This window comes from Tamandua tetradactyla, chromosome 5, assembly GCF_023851605.1.
Source record: "Tamandua tetradactyla isolate mTamTet1 chromosome 5, mTamTet1.pri, whole genome shotgun sequence".
Taxonomy (NCBI): Eukaryota; Metazoa; Chordata; class Mammalia; order Pilosa; family Myrmecophagidae; genus Tamandua; species Tamandua tetradactyla.
The window spans coordinates 121,460,706-121,486,802 of record NC_135331.1 but is presented as its reverse complement, the minus strand read 5'-3'; the positions used below and the strand labels follow the sequence as shown (position 1 = coordinate 121,486,802).

Below are 26,097 nucleotides of genomic sequence, written 5' to 3'. Positions count from 1 at the left end.
TGTTGCCTTTCCAGTACAAACTCCTGTTAGTCAAGCTCAAGATGCACATAAACTGCATCATCAAAATGCTACAGCATTAAGGTTACAATTTAAAATCACTCGGGAACAGGCTAGACAAATCATTAAACAGTGTCCTATTTGTATAACTCACCTGCCACAGTTGCATACTGGAGTAAACCCTAAGGGTTTAAAACCCAATGCTTTATGGCAAATGGATGTAACTCATATTAAAGAATTTGGAAAGTTAGCTTTTGTACATGTTACTATTGATACTTACTCACATGTTCTGTTTGCCTCCGCACGAACAGGAGAGGCTTTAAAAAATGTAAAACAACATGTTATACAATCTATGGCTTATATGGGAAAACCTCAACATATAAAAACAGACAATGCCCCTGCATATGTCTCAAAAGGCTTTGAACAATTTTGTCATCAGTTTCATATCAAACATACTACTGGAATACCCTATAATCCCCAAGGTCAAGCGGTGGTGGAAAGAGCCCACCAAACATTAAAGCACCAAATTACTAAACTGCAAGATAGTGAAAGTAAGTACTTATCGCCTCATCACATCATTAATCACAGTCTTTTTGTCATTAATCACTTAAATGCAAATGAAAAAGGTGAGACTCCAATGAGTAGACATTGGAATAAAGTTATACAGCCTCAAATTTTAGTAAAATGGAAGGATGTGCTAACTGGACAATGAAAAGGTCCTGATGTGTTACTAACCTCCGGACGAGGATATGCTTGTATTTTCCCACAGGATGCAGAAACCCCAATCTGGATTCCCGATAGGCTCATTCGGCCCATATCGGTGCCCATCCCGGAGAGGGAACAAGAGGAGAGCCCCTCTTCCTCCGCAGTGGAAGAACCCGTCATCTTACCCCCAGGAGAATATAGATGAAGATCTTGTGCCTGGAATGGAAGATTTATCTCTCTCTTCTACCCCGCAGGCTCAATCTACCAGACAAGCTAGTCTGCCCACTTGGGGGCAGATAAAAAAGCTTACTGCTGACGCAGAAAGAGTAGTCCTAATAACCGGAAAAACTCCTACTCCTATTCACCTGTTTCTGGCTATGATTGCACTTCTTTCCTGTCAGGTATCTGGTTCTTCTGTAAATAAATCATATTGGGCTTATATACCTAACCCACCACTTTTCCACCCCACTGCGTGGGGGGATAAAAACTTAAAGGTCTTTACTAATAATACCAATCTTATGGGAAGACTCCCTAGTTCACTTATTCCTTTTACCAGATATGCTGATGAAGCCCCTCTATGCTTTGTAATAACCGGGACTCCTCCTCCTGGCTGTTTGCCTATCAATTATCGGTCATATTATACTGATTCCCCAAGTCATAAAGGAACTAAAAGAAGCATCTGGGGGCTTAACATGATTTCTCTTGGGTACCATACCTACAATGAAAGTTATGTAAACCTTTCCTCAAATTTTAACTCTTTGATTGAGTCTTGTACAGAAAAATATCCTAAAAAGGACATCTATTGGAAAAATATTCACTCTACAGGCTATCCCCGATGGCTTGAGTGTGGCTTTTTGCATAAAGCAAACATATATCACCCTGTAAAAAGTAACCTTACTATTTATGATTTTTCAGTCTCCTCACCTAATTATAATTATACTGCATATATTATAAATAATACAGACAAATATACTTATAACAAGAGTCTACCTACAGATGGGGAACCCCTTACACGGTGGTTCACCCCAGGATTAGTGACCCCCATTTATCAAAGTAGTGCTTCATCCCATAATCGAACTGGTTTATATAATAACTTATTTCATCTGCTTACTGCTACTAATATGGTGTTGTTATATCGCCCATCTAGTTCAACCCCTGTTCCTTACGGCATTCGTGCATGTGTAAATGCACCTCATGCTATTCTAGTAGGAAAGACTCACATGTTTAATATCACACAAATGAATAATGCCTATCATATCACGTGCACTAACTGTCTCCTTACTAATTGTATTAATTCTGGCTTGCCAAAAAATTATACTACTTTTCTTATTGTGCATCAACCTTCTTATGTCTTATTACCTGTTAAGTTAAATGAACCATGGTTTGATGATGTTGGCTATCAAGTTATGGAAAGGCTGAACAACTTAATGAGACCTAAGTGTTTTGTAGCTACGTTAATTTTAGGAATTACCGCTCTAATTAGCATTATTGCTTCTTTAGCTATATCAACTACAGCCCTCATTCAAAATCAACAAACTGCTCATCATGTAAATACTCTAACTCATAATATTTCTTTAGCTTTAACCCTACAAGAAAAATTAGATAGAAACTTAGAGACTAGAGTAGACGCCTTAGAAGATGCAGTTATTTATTTAGGAAACCAGATTCAAAATCTAAAAACCCAACTTACCACCCGGTGTCATGTTAATTATAAATGGATATGTATTACCCCAGTGCCCTATAATGAAACAGAGCAGTCATGGGAAAAAGTAAAAACCCATTTACAAGGAATATGGCATAACACTCAACTAGCACCAGATATTCTAGCTTTACAACAACAAATAACTGACATAAGTAAAGCACATATAACAGAACATGAAACCCTAGCAAATAGTCTTTGGTCCTCCTTACAAAATCTTAACCCAATTATTGGATGGCCCAATGTAGTAAACTTCGGCCTTACTGTGACTATAATATTAATTATTATTTTTTGCTTTCCCGCAGTAATCAAAACCATAAAGGCATCTATCAAGCAAATCGAGAGAGTCCAGCAAAAAGAAATTTTAAAAAATAAAGGGGGAAATGCCGCGTCCTCTTTTTCCTCCCCGGTTTGACACGGTTCCCTGGAAGGAAGGGCGGTGGCAAGGCCTTCAACGCCCCAAAAGAGGACGAGGCATAAAATGGTGTAATAGAAAAATACCGGGATTAACGACACTAATTGTGTGTTTCTTGTTGCTGGTTGTGCTCCAAGCATTATATCAAAACGAATCAGAAAGCAAAAGAATTGGAAAAAATGATACAAATTGTACAAATTGCAAAACCTTGTTAATGACTGTTTGGAAAAAATTAGGTTGGGACACCCCCATTAAGCAAGTCATACTGCAGATACAGCAGGCAGAAGTGCTTTTAGAACAAGTCACAGAAAAGTACCCCATAGAAAGTAAACACTTACAATTAAAAAACCCTGCATTGAGCCATCCTGGAAATTTACTCCCCCACCCCGGCACCGGTCCATTGCTATAAAACAATAAAAAATCTAAGTAAACAATGTAACCTTTTAATCAAAACAAGCTAACCTTTAACCAGATTAAAATAAGTCTTGACATATTGCCTCACCTGTAGAATAATAGGAAAAGAAAGTCTAAACTCAGAAAACTGCAAACACAATGTCTGTGGTTTAAGCCAATATCTTGCTGCTATTAAAATCTTGTGTAAGTGTTCCTAAGAAAATCAAAACGTGTACTTTCGCTTTGCTTCCCTGAACCTGTAACTTTACCTAAAACGTAAGCCATGACACAACCATGATTCTGTGATACCTGTTTCCTTGCCAAGAATAAGGGTATAAAATCAGTTAAGCAAAAATAAATCTAAGCAACTCTTCTCAGAGGAAAATTCTCTAAGCTGTCTCTTGGTGTTCTTCTCGCGCCGACGACCCTCCACACCTTCAAGCCCGTTCCCTCTGCTGCGGCTGGACCGCGGCATAAGCACAGCCACCTTTGGCCCCAATAATTCCAGAAGAAACCTAATATATGCTCAATTATGACAAAGCTAAAACAGTTGTAATTAAAGAAGAGCATTATAGGACTAGGTTGAAGGACTTTGTTAACCAAATTCACCTGAAATCTTAGCTACAACTCTAGATGATAGATAGATAGGGAGAGAGAGAGAGAGAGAGAGAGAGAGAGAGAGAGAGAGAGAGAGAGAGAGAGAGAGATACAGATACATATATTCTATTTCACAAAGATTAGTAGGTGATCACTGGATATCTAGTTCTATTAATAATAATTAATAATAAGATTTTATTTTTAATGAAGTTTGATTATTTTATTCTGGCTAGTAGCTATAGTTCTTCATATATATGTGTGTGTGTTGACAGACAGTTATAGAAAAACAATACCTTTCTAAAGTTAAAATAATAAAAATATCAAAAGAGTTAAGCTCTGAAATTATTTCATATATTGTATACATCCCAGTGACCTCTCAAATATCAGTTGCTTGATTTTTAAATAACTTTATGAAATGATTTCACACGAAATGTTCATTCATCTGTCTACTTAATGCCCATTCTTATGTCAATATCTTGTATTTCATGCTGTGAGGAAATTTTCCAAATCTTTTATTTTTTTATTGTTCCCACAGGTAAGTGGTTGACTCTCATTTCCAAATAAAAGCTGCAGATAACTCTGGTTTTGAAATAAAAAGTACTTCTAAAGCTTAGTCAAATTTGCATATCACAAGAACAGATTAAATGCAAGTCTGCAAAATATGTTTATTTATTATTCCTATTATTCATCTGTGTTCCCAAATAATTAATAAATTGTTATAAATTAGTTCTTGGTCTTACAGGTATATTATGCTTGTAATTTATTATACATAAAGCAATAAATTAAACAATTTTAAAATGAGTAATGCTGATTTTCAATGTCAAATTCACTCTAATCACAGCACACCATCTGTTTTCGAAAATATAGATGTCACTATTTACTGTCATTGAATACAATAAAAATATATTTCTCACTGTTTAGAGGATATAAATGTAATAAATTAATAGCTCTTCTATGAAAATGATGTCAGAATTTGGGTATAGACTTTTGCTGAGGACTATAGAGTAATATATGTTTTGATGTATATTGCCCTGGCATCCACTTTTCATGTTATCAAGGTATTGTAGACTTTCTACTGAAAATGCAAAAAATGCATACTTATTAAATAGTCTGCAAATTAAATTCTCATATAAAAGTCATAATAAAACTGTGCTCTTTAAAAGTTACCTGATTATTTTCCAGGCAATTACATTTTAGGTGAATTATACTTATCATTGAACAACTATGAAAAGTGATATTTGTTAATGGATTTGCTAATAACATCTAATGACAATTTGAGTCATGTAAAATGAATACCAAAAAACAGTAATTATAGGTAAATAAAGGAGATGACATCTGAAGGGAAATTGTAACCTTCCTTTAGTGATATTGTCATGCCAAGAAGAGACAGGACACAACCCATACTAAAAAACTGGATTATGTTTACCTAATCAATACTTTCATTTAAACAAGACGGATCACTTAGGGTTTACGGGACTAATTCTTCATCTATAATTTAGTAGTTACGCTGAATCTGGAGAGTGATTGTGAGGATAAAATGGCACATCAGGTGAAAATGCTAACATCAAGCATGGCAAAAATCATGTATTTAGAAATATTCTTTTTACTTATCCTCCCTCTCTTTTCTTTCTCCTGACAAATTTGATTATTATGCAACTGATTTAAACAATGATTTCTATTGAAATTATCCTCCTAAATGTCATGACTATTACTATACAGATAAATTATTTAATTTTTATAAATCTCAGTCAGGGATTCTGAAATTGAATCTTGAGAATGTTATATTTGTCTCAGTGAAATATTAAGATTTCGAAAGTGGAAGCACGACCTAATAAACAAGGTACCTATGTAAGAAATAAAGATGTTAGATCAACTGAAACAGATTAATTTATTGGTGTATTTTAAGAAGCGGTATTTGACAGATGCAGGGGCACAAATATTAAGGGTTAGGATGCTTAATGTTTGGTTTTATGTATATAATTGGTGCTTTAGGCAGCTTTCTTAAAAGTCATATTTGTCCAGGTATAATTTGCATAAAGCAAAATGCACCCCCTTGGTGTACACAGGTAGTTATATGAGTTTGAAAAATACATAGTGCTATAACTACCAGTATGATCGGCTACATAGAGGGTGTTTCCAGACCCCAAAAGTTTCCTTATGCCTTTTTTGTAGTGAAGCCCTTTGTTTTCTGTTCCTGTTAAGTTTTCTCTGTTCTAGAATGTCATAGAGTAGATTTACTCAAGTATAATGCATCTTTTTAGAAAGAGTGGAAATCAAAATTGAAAATCAACTCACATCCGCTTATGAAGATTCTCGAGCTCCACTTTAACACATCTGGAAATGGATTCTTACCTTGTGTTGGAATCAATATATAATATAATATGATATAATAGGGTACAAAGAGTAGTAACTTTAGGTTTTAAACTCTGAAGTCCCCAAAAATGAATCATAAGTCTACTGGCCCTGAACGTGCTGTGTAAGCTTCCTGACATGCATTTGAGAAATGGAACTATACATATATATATAGTATAATGGTTGATAGACTAAAAGAACTAAGCAAGTAATTAAGCAATGTTACAATCAGTATTAGATTGTTCAAGACAATGGAAGTTTTTGAAGTGGAAAGTGACCTGATCAGAGCTATTCTTTTAATGAGGAACTGATTTGATGTTAGAATAGTGAAAAAAAAATAGTAATAGCTGCAATATTTAGCACTGATCAAATAATAACCTTCCTGGGCAGTTTATCTTGGAATCATGGCAAGAAAGGAGTTACAACCAGAGACAGGATGAGGATCTGTGGGGAGATTCATCGATAAGAAAATAAAGAATTGATTTTTTAAAAATAAAGATGAAATTCAATTGAACCATGCAGAATTTGAAATTACATGCTTAGATTTTTGTACATATTGGATAGGTCTGTGGGAGAGGGTCGGAGGACAACTGAGAGTTAAGACCTACAATACAGTAAAATGTCAATCCGTTTTACTTTTGGCCAGAGTGGACTGTCGTAAGAGCCAAGGGAATAGGTATTTCAAGGAGGGGCTAGAGACAAAGATTGAAATAGGAAGGAAGCTGAGATGGGCAGGATCAGAAAGGAAACTAATAGTAATTGATGTTTTATTGTACTGGGTGCCTTGAGATATTTTCGAATTTTCTCTTACAACAATTCTGAGAAGCAAAAAAACTGAGGTTTGTAAAATTTTCGTATGTTCACCAAGACCATATAACTAGTAAAAGATAGATCCAAAATTAAATCCTAGATGTTGGAGAAAGGGAGAATTATGAGGCCTTTGAAGTGGTCATAAGGAGGTTATTGGTCACCATCAAGAGAGTTATTTCAGGAAGATTGTGGAAGCAAAAGAGAAATCGAAAGAGATTAAAAAGTGAAGAGACAGGGAGAAAATGGGGCACTAGTCTTTCAAGTTTTCAGAAAGAGGAGACAGAGATAACTAACTCAAGGGTTTGACAGTTTCAAAGGGGAGATCTCCAGGGATGGAAGGAATTAGAAGTGCTAGTAGGCAGGTTGCAAAGAATAGTGCTTCAAGAATTATAAAATAATATGTCTGCACAATGCGTTGCTGTAGCTGAGAATTGAATGATTCTTACTTGAATATTTCTGAGGGTTTTAAATGCAGGTGGGTTATTATTAGAGTTGTTAAAATTGTTTGATATTATTTATTTACATTTTTATTGAGAATTTGAATCCCTTCTGAGGTTAAACAGATCCTTTTCTGTGGAAAAAAATGTTTTAAATCATTGTATGATTTGAATAAATCATTGTATGATTTAAAACAGAGTGAAGATCCCACTCTGGAATGGTGAAGCATGAGATACTCAGAAAATAATTGGTATGCCTAAATCTGTAAAAGGCTGGTTTTATTATTTATAAAATGATGTTTTGGAGTCACATTCCTAAAGTTTTCCTGCATGTCTGTTGGTCAAATATTCATTGTATTACAGGTATGTGTCTGTGTATGTGCATGCGTGTCCAGATTCATGCCTTTGCTTTTTTAAACAAAACCTGAGATATCAGGAGCAAAGAGCAGATGAAAGCAGAAAGAACATAGAGGCATATCTTCACTTCTCACTGTAAAGGAACCATAAAGCATCTGACCTAGTTGTGTGCAAGCCCTAGATAGAAATTTTAAATAACAGTCAATATATACTGAACACTAACCATGTGAGAGTGATTTTGCTTTCCCTTATTTCATGTCACATGTATTAAGTTCCTTAGTCCTCTTAGAAATCTTCAAAAATAGGTATTACTATGGAATTAATTTTACAGATAGGAAATTTGATGAAGAAATGGGTTAAATAATATGTACAAGGTCACAGAACAAGTAAATGGAAGAGCGAGGCTTGAACAAAGGTCTTAGGAGTCCAGGACACAAGTTCTTACTAGAAACTAGGAAGAAAATTCATGATCTGATCCATTGTTTCCTTAGGAGTTCATAGGGCAAAACCACTGCCTGTGAATGAGAGAGTTTCATATGTATGTGTCTATGCTGGATGACTTGGAAGGAGGAGGACATAGGAATGAGAATGAGATTTTGGGGAGTCTGGATTCCAAATGCCCATGACAATCTGTGGACCACATGAATATAGCAGGATGGTGTAATTTCCACAGAGATTATATTAACACAATTCCATATGGTGATGTTCCTTCATATTATCTGGTCTGTTGTGTAGGGACAGTAGTCACAGAGGAAAACAATTATTAAAAGAATTTTTTTTTAATGTTTGAGTTAAAATGACTCCATCCATGAATAAGACAGAGTATTTGGAATAGGTCCTGCCTGAGCAAGAATATTTTCCCTTTCTCCTTGAATTTAGGCTAAGAAAGGTAGGAAGAAAATAGCTTCCCTTTTTGATATAGGAACAAAGAACAGAGAAGACTTGTTCCCCTACTCATTAAGAATTTCGAGAGGTGCCATTTTTAAAGATGTCGGCCTCACCACAGAAGCAGCCAGCATAACATAGAGATAGCCCCGCTGGATGTCAGGGACAGAGCAACCCTGTTGCAGCCCACTTACATTTCCTTCCTTGGGCTGTTTTGGCAGGACGATTATATTTTCCCATCTCTTCAACAAGGTTTGAAAATTAGAAAATTGGGGCAAAGCAAGGATCCATAGAGTTCTGAAGCTCTATCTGTAGTGTATGAAATAAACTTCATTCTCTTCTTCTTGATTCACTTCCTTCACTGGGGTTCTGGGATTTTGCTCTCTCTTGTTTCTGTTTCCACTTCACTTGCCCCTTTTCATTTTCATTTGTTGAATTCTCCTCATTTCCAACATCTCAAAACATTGAAGTGATCCAGAACTTGAAATTCCATATAGTCCCATGGCTTTTATGGTCCATATATGTGCTAATAACCCCAAATTTTATCTTCAGCTTGGGACCCTTTCCCTGGTTTCAAAACAAGAATATTTAGCAGCTTCCACAGCTTCTTTGCTTATATGTTTAATAGTTCTCCCAAACTTCATAGGTCAGGAAATAATGCTTACTCCCTTTCCCCTCTCCAACCCAAAAATGCTTTTACCATATTCTTTCCTCATCAAAAATATCTCAATCTTCCCATTATTTCAGCCAACAAACCATGAATTTGTCACTCTTTCATTTAGTTATTCAACAGAACTTTACTGAGCACCTTCTCTGTGCCATCACACACACTGTGCTATGCAATATGCAACTGCACACCAGTGGGAAAAGCAAATATCTCTGTTCCCTTAATGTTTTCAATATGGAGAATGGATACAGACAATAAATAATATTCCTGCTAAAGAATATTATACTTTAGTGTCTTAAAAGGTGAAAAACTCTGGAAAATGGAGCAAAATGAGGCAGATTGGAAAGAAGGAATCTAGTTGTGATATTAGGTGAGAAGGTCAAGGTAAGTCCACCTGAGAAAGTGAGAGTCCCTCAGAGACTTAGAAGGGAGACAGTTTGCCAGACTTCTAGCTGGGGGAGGAGTGTTCCAAATCAAAGGAACAGGAGAGAAGGGCCCTATAGAGATAATATGCCTGACATCACGACAAAAAAGTGAGTACATGAAAGAGTCTGCAAGGGAGTCATCAAGAAAAGAAAACCAACTGGTAAAAGGACAGATGTTGAAAGGCCTTTTGGCCTTTGTAACAACTCTGGACTTTTACTCTGAGTGAATTAAGTGTGTGCCATAATATGTCTTAAGTTTAAAAAAAAAAGATCACTCTGGCTACTCTATTGAGAATTAACATGGAAAAAGGTAGTGGGCAGGAGTAAAACAAGGAGAACTTTTGCATTAATCCTCATAATCAATGTGTTGATGGATCGGACCAGGGTTGTAGCATGGAGGTAACATGAAAGAGTAAGATTTGGGGTATGTTTCTCTTATCTTCTACACCAACTATCAGCTCATCTGTTAACCCTTTCTGAAAGTTACAACCAGAGTCTGACATTTTTCAAACAACTTCACTACTGCCGTCTTGACCTAAACACCATTATCAGTAGCCTCCTGTCTGGTCTCACTTCCTTCCATTTCCACCATTACCAACACTCTAGTCTTCATCTGGCAACCAGACTGATCCTTTTGACACATACTTCAAGTCACATCTTTCCTCTGCTTAAAACTTACAGGATCTTTCTATGATAAAGCCAAATTCCTTAATATGTTCAAAAGAGAGATACAAGTTCTGATAGCCTCTTCCCCTGCCAGTCTCCCGACTGTGTTTCTGCTCTAGTCCTCTCTAGGCCACTGTACGCATTTGCACTTACTTTTCCTGCTGCCTAGATACCTCTTCCACAGATGTCTGCATAGTTGTATCCCTCAATTGTTCCTTTTATTCTTTTCTATAATGTCATCTTATCAGAAAAGATTACCTTAATATATTTTTTTAAAAAAGAAAGCATTGGCAGGCAGGCAGCAATGAAAGAAGGTAGGGAGGGAAGAAGGAAAGGAGGAAGGAAGAAAAAAATTGGTCAACAGTATATCCCTTTATCAAAGGAATTTGAACAAAGTCTCTATTAGTCTTATGAAAAACAAGGTATGGTTACAAGAAATTTTTTCAGGTATTACCATATATGTGCATCATAATGTTATGTTGTATTTGCAAATGACTCGGTATCTAGAGATGCCTCCAAATAGTCATAAGTTACTTAATTCCTTTAGTTTTTTCTCTTTAGATAATAAGATTTTAATAGGATCTTGATTTATGAAAAGGATACAAATAAAATAATATATGGATTATATGATATAATGAGTTTTTTACTTAACACATGTAATTTCATTTATTGTTTACAAGCAGAAATGAACTTTTGTCTAGAGTATGTTTTTACTCAAAAATATTTAAAATAAGTATTATATTTCTTCCATTAGACAATTAATGAAATGCATTTTATTCGCACTTATTGTAGGATCAAGTATAATACAATTGACTTATTCTTAATTTACTAATTTGAAAATCTGAAGATAAAAGTAAGGTGAATGCTTGAATAGACCTGCAGGATCAGGATATATTAGTAGAATCTTAATTTGACAAAACTCTAAAGCATCCAGTAATTCTCACTCTCTCTATAAACTCACAGATGGAGGTGAAATTTCATGTATTCTACCTTTCAATGGAATAAATTCCCTGAGCCCTTCTCATTACAGTCCCATAATTCTTCTTTAGAAAAAGACATAGTCTGCATTACTTCTTTTATGGAGATCATCATAGAATCAATAAGTAACATTTTAAATTCATTCTTCGCGTCAGCAGGCTCCCTTTCTGTTCTCTTATCCTGACAGCCTTTGCTTTACAACACAATCTGAGGTTGTCACTAAACCTTCAGCGTCAGGTTTCCCTAGCAACGCAAGGCCTCTTTCTTTCTCCCACTGTCTGTATCTGAATTTAAAAAATTCAATTTTTAATAATCCCTGAAAAGACAAGAAAGCATTCATTCTGAGACTTATGAAGTTAGAAAAGAAAAATGGTGAGTTACAAAGGAAATTGGAAAGAATTATTATAGAGGAGCATTTTGCTTATGGATTTAAGTAAAGCACCAGATGGTGACTAGCTGCCTTCATCTCCAGATTAGCTAAATAAAGACCAGGCCTTATGTCTGCCTGCCCATGCTTAATGAATTTACCTTTATACTCCAACAGGTTGGTGCATTCAGTGCTATGTTTCAGAAGCCACATACTAAAGAAGATTTATTTGATTAGAGTTTTGAGAAACAAAGTGACACATACAAGGCATGTGTAGACATTAACAGTGACAAGAAGCCTCCAAGAGTTGCAAGCTTCCTGGGCTAATGGTTGAAAATCAGGGGTAAGTTGTACTTGATTCCACTTAAAATTATTTTTCTATTACAGAATAACACTGCCTAACTGAATACAATGAAACAGATCTCTACTAGTCATCATGTGTTTCTGTAACAAGCATGTTTGCCTGTTCTCTTCAAAACCTTTTCACAAAATGTTCTCTGTCATGTGCTTAAAGATATTCATTTTTTTCTTGAATCAGGGAAAAATATTGCTTTGCATTCTTTGGCTCTGCAAACAAATAATATAATTCTCACTTCATCTGAGTAGAGTTTCTGGAGGATTACTAAACAAACAATATTTATTCATAAAGTACTTAGGATTGCTTGAGATTTTTAAAATCTCTTGCCATTTTTCAGAAACACAGAGTGCCATGCAGTGTCAGCTGCAAAGGAAATTGCATGGCTTTCATACGATGTATAGGTCTTAATCATAAATCTGGAAATACCTATACCAGAATTTTGGAGGTGACTTTCATGCTAAATTATTGCTCACTTAATTTTTCCTCTTAATGACACTTGAAAGAAGCACTCCCTTTTAATGTGGTTGTTGTTCATTTAACTTTTGATATAACTTTTTGGATATGATGACTTATTTTTTATCAGCTTCTTCGTGATGATTTGTTTTTTAAAAGAAAATTTAAAAGTCAAACACTCTTACTTATGAACACTACCAATCTTACTTTATTTTCTAGGTGATTTATTCTCAATAGAGTTCATCAGTGCTATTTAACTCATATGATTTTAGTTAGCTTAAAAAATTTGGCTAATTATTTAAACATTTCTGAAATCATGTATTTGAACCATTTGTAATTATTTGGTATGTAATATTAAAATGACTTAGGTTATTTCTTAAATTAAGGGTTAACTATATTTTTAAAATGAACTGAATAGTAGTACAAAATGTTGTCCTATGGGCTAATATGACCATGTGTCATCATTCTGCCTAAAAATTACGAAATGTTGAATTTCTTAAAATGCATATGTTAATGAATATGGATGCATGTATAGGAATTTATCAATACATTGTTGTTAGCAATCTATTTTATACTGATATTATCTTCATTAATAGATTGTTTATATTTGAAACCTAAAATTTAGGTAATAAGGTCAGATGCATTATTTGCAGGATTCAGGAAACAGAATATTGTTAATAGGTGAAATGTGTTTTCATTACCAATGAAACCTGCAATTGTTAAAAATTCATAATTTTAAGAAGTTATTAGGGAAACCACTTAATTTTCCACAGATTTTTAGCTATAATTACAATTTTAGTTGAGCTAAAACTGAGCTTTTTAAACAAAAGAGGTTTTTTAGAATACTTTTTCACTACTTAGAAGTGAAATGGGTCCCAATCAGTGATCTTCATTTAATCTTGACTAAAATACATCATTATGTAATCATGAATAGGGCATTTCATTCAATGTTTAAAAACTAGAACACTTAATTATGAAGGAACTTCCATGCTGCAGCAGCAAAAAAAAAAAAAAAAAATTCAACTTGGAAAAACAAATTTTAATATTTTTCTACATTATAACTTCTAGAGAATAAGCTTTGGAAAGGAAACAATCATGACTCCCTGCTTTACCTACTGAATCCCCAAAGTCTAACACAGTGCCTGTCATTTAGAGGCACTCAATAACTATTGAGTTACGTTTACAAAAAAAAGAAAAATGCACTGAGTAACTGTGTACCACTTTCCACTTCTATAGCTGTCTTAAAACAATAAGTATACCTGGGGAGGGTGAGGGGGGAGAGGAAATAAACAAAGTAAGGGAAACATATTTCTGGTGGAGAGTTTCTAAGGAGCCATAAGCACATCAAGTTACCCTTAGCTATTGCAGGCATACACTTTCATTTTTTTCCATCCAGTTCTTCAGCTTTGCCAGGCTGTTGCACTAAAAAGCAGCAACCAGACAGTAATTGTTCCCCAAGAGTGCTCCAAGTTGCCAGAGGATTAGGCACTTATTAATCTTAATAATAATCATGTGCTTGTAGAGGGTCCACAGAAACTTTAGTCGTGTCCACACAACCCTAGAACAGACAACCCATCAAATTCAACTACACTTGCTACTTTCTACTGCAACTGAGATAAGTCTATGCTTTATTGCATTTCTCTATGTAATGCCATTCAAACAATGGAAAATAATACAGTATACTATTTCATAAAAACTGAGGGTTCCCAGAATGATTCTATTTTAAAAATAATAATACTAACACTTGTGAAGTTCTTTCTTGAAAATAATGCTAAAGAAGCAGTCTTCATCTTTGAATAAACTGTAGAAACATAAATTTAAAATAATGCCACAGGCATAGGCTGTCCTCCAAGAGAACTCTGAGTATATTGTTATGTTGGAAAATTTAATTGTATCCTGATGTTCTCAGGCACCTGACGTGAAAACACACCATGGTGGAACCTACTTTCTAGGTCATACTTATTAAACCAAGTTCATATACAAAAAGTAGTTACAAAATTTATGGTGCTAATTAAAATTCCTGGAGAAATAGAAAATGCCTATCCTTTGGTTGTTACATGCTTTCTGTTTTTAGAAAGCTACTGGGAAATCAAATTTAACTGAATTTTAAATGATAATTTATGCCATTTTATTAATTTGCAACAAGAAATAGAACTGCAGCAGATTCTAGAGATATGTTCTCCATGCAACACATGCTCTTCCTTTGGACAAGAAAATGTAAAGCTGAATTATAATCACAACTACATGTTGAATTTAGAATCTGACTGTACAAACTATTAGCACAATAGTTTTAAGATTATGGTCTCTGAAATCAGACATATTCTGTTTACAGCTCTCACTTTCTTGCCCACTAGCACTGAGAACTTGAGAAAACTAATTTTGCTAATTTATGAAACGGTGATAAACATAAATATCTTATCCAGTTGAATTGAGTATGAAATACAATAGTGTGTGTAATGTGTTTAGCACAGTATCTGTGAATTTCTGTTAATTAAAAACTCAACAATGTTAGGGTTTAGATCTGAGTTATAATATGGTTTGCAATCCTCATGTCATCACACTAAGAAAGTCCAAACTTTTACAGGTGAAATTTTTAATGTAAGGATTTACTCCTCATTAAGTCCGTGTTTGAAGACTCTGCCTAAAGTTGACTCCAAAGTTCTCCTGCTCAGTTTCCTTCTCAATCACCTCCATTTTCGGTTCACTCAGTCATTCTTCAAACATGCCATCACTGTCTTTACCATTTTACAGCTGGTTCTGACAAATTCAGAAGCCATCTTTAAAGTGACTTTATAGCTCCATGCCAATCCATTGCATGATGAATTTACACCTTAATCTTCAGAATGCAATTCATTTCTTTCTCATTAAGGTCTTGGGGAGAACATCATATCATTGCCAGATATCAATAACATACTTCAATCACAATAATAGATTCTCAAAATTTTAGCTCATTCATTTCTTAGAACTCAGAGAGCTTTCATCTGTTACTTCTAAAGATATTTTTAATTTGCAATTCATATAGTTATAGTTAAATGCAAATATAAATGATAAATAGATAACTTTTATATTTTTAAATATGAATAGAAACTCAGAAATAGAGTAGAAAATGAATACACATAGAAACAATACACTTTTACACTTTGCTTATTCAAACTCTTGGATATAATATTTGATATAATATATTATTAATGAAAATGTAATATTAAACCATTGCCTATTTTAAAATATTGATATATGTATTTAAACTAGTTTATTAAATGTTTCATTTGCATTTGTGGAAATAAATTTGGAAGTGACCAAATGACATGGTTAAATTAACAAGCAGAGATTCCCTCAGATAAGCTAAAATATCCATTCCGTCTATCCTTTTTATATATCCATATCTCTCTTGAAATATATTATCATCTCTCTATCTATTTCTCTGAATCCCTATCAATGCCTTGCCTTATATACTTGATAAGCTAATATATTTCCCTAGCTATTGCAACATATTATAAAGCCAAACACATCTAATTAGTGAAAACCTGGTGCAACTAAGCTCAAATTGAAATTTCTTATTTAGAAATTACATTTATTTTGAAAGTGTTATAAATTAAAATAAAATAACTAGCCCCAGCAAATAAATGTGAAATATAATAAGGAGAAAAAATATCCATTTTCCTTTTGAAGATATAATCAAAAGATCATTCACAATCTTCTACTAACCCATGGAGATGATGGTTTCTTAAACACGTCAGTCATTAGCCTAAAGGGCGCAATATGTTGAGATTAGTTTGTTAAATCCGTGTTTGGCCTCAATTTGAAGATTAGATGTCCAATATTGCCTTTGTGAATTTTCACAAGCACCAGAGAATCTGTTTAAGTATTAGAGACTTGCTACTAAATACCTTATAAAATATTTTTAGACTGATGAACTTGCAATGATTTATTTTTAAAAAAGAAATTCACACATAAATATCTATATTTATCTGTCAGTTCATTTATTACCCAACAAATCATTTTTAGCATCAATTTAAATCCTTTCCCTGTCCTAGGTAAAGAAGAAAAAGAGTTGGGTTTATGGGTGTTTCAGTGGTAGAATGCTTGCCTTCCATGCCAGAGACCCGGGTTCAATTCCCAGACCATGCACCCAAAAAACAAACAAACAAACAAAAACAGCAATACATTAGAATAGAAAGGTCCGTAATCTTGTGAACTTAAATTCCTGAAGTGGTGGCAGAAAATCAACAAACAAATAAGCAAAGAAACCATCAGTGATAAATACTATGCAGAGAATTCAAAGAAAATAAGGAATTATTTATTGCCTTGGCAGGTACTTTAATTAAGTGGTCAGAAAAGGTCTTGCTCAAAGATAACATTTAAACTGAGTTCCTAATAACAAGGAGATATATCTGCCATCCAAATAGTTGAGGGAAGAGCACGGAAGGCAGATGCCACGAGCAGTGCAAATGCCCAAAGCAGGCAGATCCACAAAATGTGAAGAATGCTTGTGTAGCTGTAGCACAGTGGGAAAAAGAGAGTACTATTTGATGTTGTGAAGAGGACCAGCCAAGTAAACAATTTGTATTGTATTATACTGACAAAAGGAAGGCTTCAGATGGTTTTGTTTTTATTTTTAATGGGGGAGCAGTATGATGGGTCAGTGGTTTTAAAAATAATCATACTGGCAGTTATAAGTAAAGGAGGGTTGTAGCAGGGGAGCTTGAGAAATGGACAGCTTTTTTCTTGGTTTCATCCTCTTTTTTTTCCTAAGTATTGATAGGGCTTTATTTCTTTTCTTTTCTTTTTTAATTTCTCCAAGTCAACTGGTATACCTAGAATTTAATTTTTAATGAATGCCATACTAATGCCTAGTATGAGTTAACCAGGATTTGTGCATCTGTGCCAGTTCTGATTAGTTTTCATGTTATTTCCAGAGTTTGGCTACCATAAACACCCTGCAGTAGACAGCTTTCCCTAGACACTGGTACATCATTGTTATGGGAAGGATTGCAGGCGTGGAACACTGGTTGACAGATATATGTATCATTATTAAGAGATATTGCCAAATTGGATTTAAAGAGGCTTAATGATTAAAATTTCCAATAGTATGTGTGAAAGTGGCCCTTTTCTACATTTTTGCAAACAGTAATATTTGACATTGAAGAATGTAAAGTGTCTCTGGTCATTTTATTTGTACATCCTAAATTCTGGTAACTTTGAGTGTTTTTCCTACATTTATGGAATACATTGACACAGTTTCCTCTGAACTGACCAGTCAATTCCTTCTCCAATTTTCATTGACTTGTTTTTTTTTTTTTATTTTTCTTACCAATTTGTGTGTCTTCTTTGTATGTGATAGGCATATTTTATCAATTTAAGTGAATTTTAACTCTCATATTTATTAAAAATATTTTCCAAACTTTTATTCATCTTTGACCTTGTTAAATGTTTGCTATATACTCCCTTTACATGAAATTAAAACGTAAGTTAAATATTTCCATATCCCCCTTTATAATTTATAAATAGCTTGTCTTGGTTAAAGATTTTGTCAATATGATTATAATTATTTCCTAAATTTTCTTAGACTGTTTTACTTGCTCTTTTCTTTTAACTGTCATGTCCTTAATCCAAGAGCAGTTTTTACATATGCATAATAAAGACATTCTTACTTATTTTTACCAATAGCCATTACGTCCATTTTGTTTACTGAATTCATTTTTTCTAAATTGAAATATCCCCATGTAATACATTGAATTTTAATATACATTTAATTTATCCCTGGAGTCATTGTTTGCTTTCACTCTTATACTTCTCTTTTTCTATACCATATCATATTCTATGGAATGGCTTTATGTTTTAACACCTATGACCATACACTTGTATATTCTTATTGTTCATGTTTTCTGTGTCTCTTCAAAACACTTTTATTCAATATGAATTTTATACATGAAGTGATTAGGATTCTTATTGAAATTAATTTCATTTCTGTTTAATTGTAAATTTTTTATCCATTTGGAAAATATTTTGGTGTACAGGGTAAAATAGAGATCCACCTTATTTATTGTACTTAGCCTGTTCCCCAATGCCATTTATTAATAGATGGATAATTTTAAATGTTCTTATATTGGTAATCAAAATAACTTTCCAGTACTCTTTGAGGAAAAAATTTAAATATCCCATGACTGGATACATGCCCTGGAAAAATTCTTGCAAAAATCCATGTAGAGATATTGTGTATAGTGACAGGGTATTGGAAACAACCTGTGTACCTATCTCTATGAGAGTGGATAGATAAAATATAACAAACCACAAGATGAAATGCCATACAGCAAAATGAAATAACAAACTAGATATGTGGCATGATCAGTCTCCAAGCAAGGCTGGAAGAGAAAACTAGGACAGAGAAGGGATTTACAATACTCTTAATAGAACTGGAGACACACCAAAACTAAATCATATTCTATAAAGTTGCATCTATGTTTAAGGACATAAATCAAACATATCACTAATGGTGTCCTATGAGGGAAAGGTAATGGGGTAGGGATTAGAAAAGAAGAGGAACATTTTCAAGAAAACAAATACGAAGGGGACTTTAGCAGAGGAATGATGGAGATGGGTTTACAGTGGGAAGAAGCCTGTCTTCTGTCAAATATAAGGCACCCCTAACTTTAAGATGCATCCAGTTTCAGACATGATGGATGCTTAGGTAGGCCCTATATTTAATTAAATAGGGAAAATATTATAGTTCAACTTTATGTACCAGAAGTTTTGGTTTAATATGCAAGAGAAAGGAAAGGGAAAGTTTTTAAATCAATACTACTCTAAATTAAATAAATGGTTTGAAAGTTAAAATAATTAAAGAGTGCCAAGGAAAAATTAACATATGCATAGCCACAATTTCCCCTTTAAACTTAAGATATTTCTGTTTTAACCTATTAGATTCCTGGATCCTGTTGCTTTCCAATTGTCATCAGCTTTAGCAGATTCTGTCTCCTGGTACTTATCGTGTAAATGTTTTTACTGCTTTCCATATTACTACCACAGCTTTAGTTAAAGTCATTATTGTCTCTTTTTTGGATTATCACAATTGTTTCCTAATTTGTCTCCTAGAGTCTGATTACCTCTAATGCTATAATGCTGTGTGAACTTACAAAAATGCAAATGTGATCATTTAACTTCCTTTCTTAAATTCTTTCAATGCTCTCACATTGCATTAAGTACAAAATCCAAATTCAGCTTGGTTGGCATATGACCTTCATTATTTGATCTTTGATTACCTAGCCCTTCCAATATTTCACCATTGAACTCCCTTATTCCTCCCTTCTCCAGTCATTCCATTCCTTGTAGCTATTCCCATTTTTCTGGAGAATAACAACTTCCATCCTTCCAACCCTCTGTTAACTAATACCTAACCAATTAAAACATCCTAATTTCTTTGAATGCATTGGTAGTTCATGCAGTTTTTTAGCATCTACTCTACATGCGCATATCAGACACTCTATTTAAATGAAATTGAATATTTTACTCACATGTGCTTAGATGTATCTGTTCATTTGTTTCCCCACTATATTGTGAGCTCCTTCAAAACAAAATTCACATTTAATTTTTTCTTGTAATCACCAAGTGCCTTGTGTAGTGAGTAACATGAAGTAGTAGTCAATACATATTTGTTCAATAAGGACAATTCCAGTTCAATTTCCAATGAAAAATGAAATAAGGTTTCAGAATGACAAAGAAAATGACTTATAAAATACCAATATAAAATTTTGGAAAATTGTGTAAACACATAATTTTTAGATACAAAAATGGATAGAGCTTCAACTCCAAAATAAGGACAAATAAACCAGAAATATAATAATAACCTTCATTAGAGATCATGACAACAAAAATATAGGTGTGACATCAATGAACAGATATGCAATTAGAATATAATAAATTAATTAATTTCCGTTAGCGTAAATCAAGTGTCATTGTTCATGTTGACAAAATGTGAGAAAAATGTAAGAAACATTTAATGAGGTAGTCAATTTAATCCATGAACAGCTTATAAGACCTGATGAATCAAAGTCAAAAGCTTTGAGTGATTTTTTTTACCCACTTGACTAGTTTGAGAAAACAAATATTATAATCGTATCCCACTTTAAAAAAATTATTTATAAGAAGTATGTCTTTTTAATATTATTAAAAGTGCTTATTTCTTAGTGATCCTTATGAAGAAAGAGTCAATTTAATGCTTTTGTGCATATGATTTTATAAAAATCAAATTCTGGAATTACTTGGCAAAGACAGCTGATGGTCAGAGAATTTCAAGTAAAAAAATATGTAACAGGATTTCAAAGAATAGACGCCTGCACTTTTGTAAATACTTCACTTCTCCAGGCCATAGGAACCAGTAGGTGCAGTTAAATTCATAGTGTAGGTGACAAGTAATAGTGTAAGTGAAAGCAATTGTGGGAACATGCTCAGATGCAAACTATGAAGCAAGCATCATATAACTCATGCTGGATTAGTGATAATAAAAATACTAGGGCGGGCCGCGGTGGCTCAGCGGGCAAGAGTGCTTGCCTGCCATGCCGGAGGACCCCGGTTCGATTCCCGGCCCCAGCCCATGTAAGAAACAAACAAACAAACAAAAAAAATAATAAAATAAAAAAAAAATACTTAAAAAAAAAAAAAAAAATACTAGATGCCTTTTGACTCTTTTTGACATATTAAAAGTGATTATGGGAAATTTGATAAGTTTCTTTATCCTGTAGGTTCATAATTGGAGAAAAAAGCCACATATTATCATTATAGCATCAGACTTGAATTTATATTTGAGTATTGATTATCAAAAAAACATAGAGTTAGCAAAAATTCCTTCATTACAAAATCTTGAAGGTATTTACTGCATTATGACAAATGCTTTCTTAAATCTACATGCTGTTATATTCAGAGATTAGGTTTCCTCATTTAAGTAATAGGACTCATAAATTTGAATACAAATCAACTACCCTTATATAGGAGACAAATATTTCTTTTTTTGAGTCAGTGTAAAGATACTTTATTTATAAGGACATGTCTTTGCAAAACAAATAAATATTTACTAGATATATTATTTGAAGTATCACTGTCCTTCTGCATAAAGTGGCCCCTACCCCATGTAAATATTACATTACTTTGTTGGTATAAGGAACTCATGATAGAGGAGTCTTTAAGCAGTTCTTTGTATAATGTAAGTCATGTGTGTTACTTGGTATCTTTTACATTAATTGCGATAAGACAACATCTTTGAAATTTTACATAACAGCTTGATTTGCACGCTCTGAAAATGTGGAGGTCTTTTGTTTGATTTATTGATTGTAGGTTTTTCCCCCCTTTTAAACTGTGGCTGGGGATACAATTTATTAGGCACCGGGCATACTGACAGGTTGTGACTAAATAGATGAAATGACATGATGGTTTCATGTTTTCATTGATAAAGTCTTGTGGTTGGTTCCATATACTCATTTTATTACTTCATGAGCCGGGTTCTTGCACTATAGATAAGTTGTTTTTAAATGTTAAATTCCTAAGATGCAATCTTCTGGTGAAAATTCATTAAGGAGAAAAACTGAGCTGCTGTTTTCTTCTATTTAAACTTGAAGGAATATCAAACAGAACTACAATATATAGTTGTACTTTTTTCCCTTTGGACCTGCAAACATTTACTTATTTTGTTTACAACGGGTCTCATAACATTAGCAAATCAAATTGACAGATGATCAATGTCAGAACTATTGACAAACTGCCTGTGCAAGCAGAAAACCAGATCAGCCCTTAATCAGTCACTCAAGCTGTGATAATCATATATACACTGTAAAGCATACCTATGATAGAAGCTTACTGTAAAAGTCACCTTGTTTTGAAAGTGCACTTAACATGAATTTCACATTAGCTTGGGAAAGATATTTTTAAAAATGTCTAAAGTACATGATGAAGCAGCTATTCATAATGACAAATATACTCTGAACATTGATTTTTTCCCTGTATCGTTTTAATTACTAGCAATTGTTAACATAATAATTTTAAAACTAAGAGGTTATACGATAGATTTTTCTCTAAACTGAGTTCATTGGTATGCATGCTGTTCGAATTTTTTCACCACCCAACCATGTTATGCCTTTGTGAACCTAATGTAAGTCAAGTATAACTTACCAGTAACGTCAAATTTGGTTTATTTCTAAACTATAGATGTATACTATATCAGATCTTCATTTTGAAAGGGGTAAATATAGAATTAATAGAAGCTTTATATCTTATGGATTCTTGAAGATTTTTTCTTTTGTTTTTAGAGATGCAATTTTAATTGTCTACTCATTTTCTAATTGCAAGCAATACAGGTTAAAATAAATTGCAAACTTAAATGTTGTTTGTTTACACAGACTTAAAATCATCTTTGAAATATGCAAGGTTTAGTTACCACTCTATATTTACCAATGAGATAACTCATACCATATTTCTATGGATTGTCTAAACACTTGGAAATTTAGGAAAACTTCCATATTGTTAGTTGTTCAGACTCTTTCATTAATTTTGTTCAATTTATCAAAATATAAGGAAATTATTTATCATACTGGTCACAGGTAAGAAAGTCAGGAGTGTTAAAATACATTACACAAAATGAATAGGTATTCAACAACTAGATTACTTCCAAAATAAATTCTAAAAATGTGATCAAAATTAGTCACATTTTAAATTTTCTAATAGCCATATAACATATTTAAATAATATTTAGGAGACAATGACCATGTGCTTTTTTAATCTGTTTGTATTCTTGACCAAATATTCTAATGACAAAGATATTCAGATAAATAGTACAGGGTTTTGTGTTTTGTTTTGTTTTGTTTTTACTAATAACACAGCATAATTGAATCCATCTCTGAGAAGTTTTCTGAAACTGTTTTATAAGAATAGCGATATTGGCAGGGAACCATAGTCAGCATTTTTGAATAATAGAATACGGTCTTAACTTCCACCTCAATAATTACTAGTGCAGGCAAAAGGAACCTTTGTTTTATAGGATTGCTGAGTTAGAAAGAAACATATTAGGTTATTATTACTTTTTTTAATTCTGCCAAAACAAGATAAAGCATTCCCTTCCAGTATAATTAGTGTACATTAAAAAATGGACTCCTTTTGAGACTGGTCCTATCTGAAATCTAGGATTTCATGTCTGTTTAGGATAAATATAGTGGTCGTTAGGTTCAGGCGTCAACTTGACCAGGTGAAGGTGCCTAGTTCTATTGCTGTGGACATGAGCCGATGGCATGTGAACCTCATCTGTTGCTCATTACATCTGCAGAGGGCTAGGAGGCGTGCCGGCTGCAATGAATGATGTTTGATTTAATTGGCTGGGTGCTTCAATGAGAGAGCTCAACGTAGCACAGCCCAAGCAGCTCGACATACCTCATCTCAGCACTCGCAGCTCAGCCCAGGCCTTTGGAGATGCAGAAAGGAATCACCCCAGGGAAAGTTGTTGGAACCCAGAAGCCTGGAGAGAAGGCCAGCAGAGATCACCCTGTGCCTTCCCATGTAAGAAAGAACCTCAGTTGACAGCTAGCTGTCTTTCCTCTGAAGAACTATGCACTTTTAACTAAATAAATCCCATTTTATTAAAAGCTAGTCCACCTCTGGTGTGTTGCATTCTGGCACCTAGCAAACTAGAACAAATATTTTAGACCAAATTTAACAATAAAATGCCAAAATATGTAGTTTAACTTGCCAGTCTATAACATTGTGTATAAATACAGACCCACATGTGTGTTGTATGTATATGTGTGTGTAATATTTATGGGAAATAAATAAGTTAGATTACTACTTTATAATTTAGTTGCACTTATATAGCTAAATATTTTGACTATGAAGTAAAGATTGTTTTCCATAAAAATCAAGAGAAGATAAATTTATTGGGAGTAATATCACCTTGTGATATGTAGAAATAAATAGTTACATCTAAACATGTTATTGGTAAGGTACAAGGACAAGGCATGAAGATAAGCATTTACCCAACTAACTTTTTTGTATGTACATGCTTAACATTGCTGTGACTCTCCCTTTTTTCCTCATTGGCCTTTACCATCTTCTTGTTTTTCTACTGAAAACCCCTCTTACCAAATGATATAGGAAGAAAAAACAAAGAGGTTGTTTTGGAACTAAAGTATATGTTAAGCCAGAATCCAACAAATGAACTAGCATTTCTTAGAATCCCTGAATTGAGACTGGCAATATGGAATTATAAAAAAGAACATGTGACTTGCAATTTGAAAGCACAGAACTGTATACTAGTTCTATTTTTTACTAGCTTTATGTCTTTTGAAAGCTTTAAGAAATATTAATTTTTATATGATTATGTAGTATAATCTTACCAAACAAAAAGAGAAATATTATGAGTCACCTCTTTTCTTCTAATTTTGCAATTTATACTTAGTACTGTCACTAGGGCAATATTTTCACACATACAGCATAACTCCCTTGTTGAAAATTCCTCAATGGTGTCCAATCACATAAGGAACACTACGCTTATTTCTAAGGAACTAGCCAGCCAGTCTGCTCTTGCATACCGCATTCCAGCATTAATAAAGAATGCACAGCTTCCTTGTAAAACTTAGATTTTGTACAAATTATTACCTCTGCTTACTCTCAATGCCTACTTAGCCTTCAGGTCTCAGCTGTTTCCTCCTTAATTCTGAAGACTTCTGAGATTCTTTTTTTCTTTTTTGTTCTTGTTCCCTTTAGTTTTTCTCCAAGACTTTTAAGGAATATTAAGAAGTTTCCTTACCCATACTGTCATTATATCAAATTTTATATTTTGTTATAATAATTCGCATGCAGGTTTTCCTCTTCCTGAATTTATAAACACTTCAAGGACAGGAAATGTGCATTTTCTCCTTTGTCTCCCCAGTGTCACATAACAGAAGGAACTATTGACAATTATGAATCCCTAATGGCTTTATAAAAATTGTTTAAACTTCACAACACCCAAATGGTTTACCTTTTTGTAATATCTTTTTGCATGGTTCATTAATTTGAAGAATGTCAAATAACAACTGATGTAGTAGATCTAGGATACAAAATAAAACATTTTGACCCCAGAGTCTGCAATCTTCACTGTTTATAGTTACAGATAACTCAGTAATACTGTCTTTTCTGGGTTTCTTATTACTAAATGGCAATCTCTGTTTATAAATCAAGACCAAGAAAGAAGAGTAATTTAGTTTGTCTATGGTCTGCAAATATTTCTCTTTCAATGCATGGGGTGTTCACCTTCAACAGTAACTGGAGAGATATTTTCCTAAAAAACAACCTCGTTTGGAACAAAAACCTCCATCCTTGTTTTGCTCTTAGAGATTGTCTTCTTATTCACCATCCTGTGTAGTTCCATATCGATAGTGTGACCAAAGCATCCAAATCTGAACATTCTTTAGAATAATAAACACTAAAACACTTGAAACAATGTAGGAGGTCAAACAGTGTAAGCCAGTACTAGTCTAGGCAAGACAGGACGTGAGGACACCCTATGCATTGACAATTTCC

General features: G+C 33.7%; 1 pseudogene across 1 annotated transcript in view; it reads left to right on the top strand.

Annotated features, from left to right (window-relative positions):
• The window catches only part of LOC143684824 (multiple coagulation factor deficiency protein 2 homolog pseudogene), a 48,453-nt pseudogene that overhangs the window by 9,557 nt on the left and 12,799 nt on the right, over positions 1-26,097 (top strand). Inside the window, exon 2 of the transcript XR_013176186.1 lies at positions 11,928-12,093. The product of XR_013176186.1 is annotated as a multiple coagulation factor deficiency protein 2 homolog pseudogene, transcript variant X2 (transcript). The remainder of the gene's footprint in view (positions 1-11,927; positions 12,094-26,097) is intronic.